Raw genomic sequence first — 3,872 nt, 5'->3', positions numbered from 1 at the left:
TAGAGAAAAGCATCTTAAAAAAATTAAAGGATGTTTTGAAAATTATCACAAGGATCTGACAGCTTTTCAAATAAGTTCATGATCATATCATTCTCAAGTTATTTTGACCATTGACAATTGATTGTAAATTCTTCTTTTAAGGACAATCACTGGAGATGCCATAGATACCTGAACGAATCCTGTATTGATGAATGCACACAGTTGCATGATCCCATTGTTTAACCCAACTTTAACCTCAAGAGTGTTTTAAGCTTATACTCTTTTCTTTTGATTTCAAAAGTTTTGAGATAACCACACTTTGAGATTCGTTCATTTTCTTTTTCCCTTTTTACCCTTTTTATTCACATGTTCAGAAATACTCACTGGGAGATTTTATTTTGGACACGCTTAGTCTAGAATCATTTTGAAGTAATGTTTTGAGAGATCTGACCACATTTGTGCCTGTTTTATTGCCAGATCTCACATTACATATGATTAGGACTATTTTGACACCTTATTTTATTAATGTGTTTTGAAAAAGTTGATTTGGTCCTTTTGAGGATTCTCAACCTGCCTTTGAACACATAAGCATTTTGACTAAAGCTTTATTTCCCTCATTCTATGTCAGCAGAACACTAGTGTTTTAGATGAACATAGGTTTTGCTGATCTGAGGTGCATACTTTAGTGTAAAATATAAAAACATCACAAAATTTCATAACAGTTGACATCAATTTTGAATGGAGATGAACACACCATAGTTTTCAGATAAGTTTCCAGATCTGGAAACTATGAGTGATTTGTGCATGACATCATCAGTTGTATGAGATTTGTGAATCTTATGATATCTTGGTTGTTTTACAGAGCTTTTGAGTCATCATTTTGAACAAGATTTCTCGTTACTCTGTTTTTCAACAGAAATGCGACCAACCTTAGTATCAATGAATTGTGAGCGGAACTGTTGTGTCAAATTGATGGTTAGATCGAATTTGACTGTCCAGGCCCTGATACCAATTGTTAGGATCTGAGGCTCTCATGATTGTGCTTGTTTGTATGAATTGAACATTCAGAGTATATGAAATGATGTAAAGTGCAGCGGAGATGAATACAAACTTTGTAAACACAATCAAAGGAGAATATAGTTTGATAAACAATTGCTTTTTCATAGAGTCGAATGATTATATTAAAAGCAAATGATTACAATGCAAGCTTACAGACTAAACTCCCCCTCAGCCTGATACTCCAGAGTTGGTTGCACAAGATGAAAGGATTGAATTGAGGAGAAGAACTCTCTCAAAACGAATCAAATGTAACAGTACAGAGTACTGTTATATTTATAGGCAAACCAAACTACTGATGTACTTCAGCTGACGTCACCATGATAGTGACTTCTAACAGCCTAACAACCTATAGACACTGATCTATACAAAACTACTGATGTCTAACAACTGATTGATAGTACAATACAAAACAAGTCTAACACTGTTCTCGTTCCACTGTTGTAACCTAAGCACTGATTACTTGAACATCAGTGCTTTCTTCAAAAGGTGATCAGTCTTTGAATGAGCAGTGCTTGAATCTTCAGCAGCACTTAAGAGACAGCAGTAGATAGAGCTCAGCGTTTGCCTTTCAGCAGTCTTTGGTTGTTCCATCAGTGTTTGGTTCATCAGTTGTTCTTCTAAGCAGTGTTTAGGGTGTATCAGCAGATAGGTAACCACTGTCAAGGGGAGAGCTTAGTGTAAACATCTGCTTATTGTGAATCCACTGCTCTGATCCAGTTTTGGCTTTAATTATCTGTTCCTCTGATAGGGTTCAATCCCAACAAGGATGTAATGCTGATCAACTAGGTGTTACAATGTAACTCGAGTACAAGTGTTTGTGTGCAGTGTTTGCTAGAAGCTAGAGAGCTAAAGTGTGCGAAAGAGTGTGAGTGTAAAGTTGCATGCCTTAATCTGATCCGCCCCATCTATTTATAGTAAAAGAAAAATCACAAACTATCCTATTAAACCGGGATCCGGCGGATATTCCCCACTTGAACGTTGTAGACCTGGTCTTTCGGGTCCAACGTCTCTCAAATAACTGATTTGCCCGAGTCTCTAGGAGAAGAAGTCCATCTGACCGTTAGTGACCTACAGCTTCTTACCTGCACGTGGATTATTTAGTTAACTTCAGGATATCGCCCAGGATGTTACCAATATCCCGATCCAGTGTCCTGATCACAAGCAAACAGTGAAAAGCAAGATATTAGTCAGGATATATACGCTCAGAAAAGGGCCCATAACATAAATTATGAAAGCAAATTTCAACAGTTGAATACTTATGTTCTGGTAATGTACAAGTAAAGTTCAGCTTTTTTAACAACTCCTAGGCTACACCTATCAGGCTATCTCCATTAGGAGGATTAAATCCTATTCGCTTTGAATGAAGATTTCCCACAGTTTGAATAAACGTATGGCGTATTATAAGCATCGTGCGATTCCAGCAGCTTTGACTTACTATTGGCGTATGAAGATGCCGGAAATCGCATGTTTCACCGCTTTGGTAGCAAAAAACGCTAAGCAAGCGACGCAAGACATGGCTCAAGTTTTACAAGTTGAAATCAAATCCAAAGAGCATAAGGTAGACAAAATTGCTTATACTACTAGAAACTGATTCAGATTGTTTTCGAAAGACTTCGCCCGTCGCCACGGCCTCCAATTGCATGGATTCACTTCCACTTGGTTCTTACTTGATATCGCTTTCTACTGAAACAATGAAAGCCCAAACCCTTATCGCGATATCCAGTACCGTTCATCTTTTTTATACATCGCATGGATCATTTCGCAATCCAACTCATGGGATTCTTTTTCATGACCATATTCATGTTTGTCGTTGCCATTCCTTACCACCACCGGACCAAAGACGAGAACCGTATCGGCATTGTACTCATGTGCCCCTTAATATTCTTTTTTGGCCAACTTCGGCCCTAACTCCACCACTTTCGTGGTTCCAGCCGAAATATTCTCCGCAAGACTCCATTCCACCTGTCACGGTATCTTTGTCGCGGCCGGAAAAGCTGCCGCCATTGTCGGGGCCTACGGGTTCCTCTACGCCTCTGAAAGTACATACCCGAAAAAGACTGATGCTAGTTATCCTACCAGTATTGGAATCAGGTACATTCTCATCATTTTGGCTGTAGTCCATGCATTAGGATTGTCGTTTACATTTTTGGTCCCCGAGCCTAATGGTCAATCGTTCAAAGAAATGTCGGGTGAGAACGAAGAGGAGAGAGAATTGTAGAAATATTTCTTCATAGCCATTAGCTGATATATCTAAGTTTCTGTTTTTTTTCCTCATGTGCCCTGTGGGGTAGTGGGTCCTTTTGGCCCCTACAATTGTCGTTAGAAAAAAAAATGAAGGCCATGACTATTGACGAAGGATACTCCATTCCTATGAGGCGGCCAGAGGAAGTTATCCAACAGGCCTGCTGCAAAGAGCTCGAAAACATAGATGAGAAGTGCCAATGCGAGGCGGTAAAGCAGCTGTTCCAAGAAGCCTTGCAGATGGTGAAACAACAACAATTGGTACCCATCTTGGGCTCTCAACGAAAGAAGATCCAAAAGTTGAAGCAGAGGGCTCAGATTCTCCCTAACGTATGCAACTTTCAATCAAAACGATGCGAGATCGGAACCATCACCACCACCATCACCAACAGCAATATGGAAAGGAAGTTTAGTTATAATAATAAGGAGCACATAGGGTAATTCATTTGTTGAAGCAGGTTGGGGAAAGGCTTCACTGGACAAGCGGAACTTGAATGAAATTATATAGTTAGTCGACACAGCTCGATCCGTTCTTCAGTTATTCCTTAACATAAATCATTATTTCGTGTGTTGTCGGCTCTAAAGTAAGGGCG

At 39.4% G+C, this 3,872-nt stretch overlaps 1 pseudogene; it reads left to right on the top strand.

Annotated features, from left to right (window-relative positions):
• Window positions 1-2,426: 2,426 nt before the first annotated feature.
• Window positions 2,427-3,256, top strand: LOC110919263 (annotated as a pseudogene).
• Window positions 3,257-3,872: the final 616 nt, after the last annotated feature.

This window comes from Helianthus annuus, chromosome 16, assembly GCF_002127325.2.
Source record: "Helianthus annuus cultivar XRQ/B chromosome 16, HanXRQr2.0-SUNRISE, whole genome shotgun sequence".
NCBI classification, from domain to species: domain Eukaryota; kingdom Viridiplantae; phylum Streptophyta; class Magnoliopsida; order Asterales; family Asteraceae; genus Helianthus; species Helianthus annuus.
This window is presented reverse-complemented; position numbering and strand designations above follow the sequence as displayed.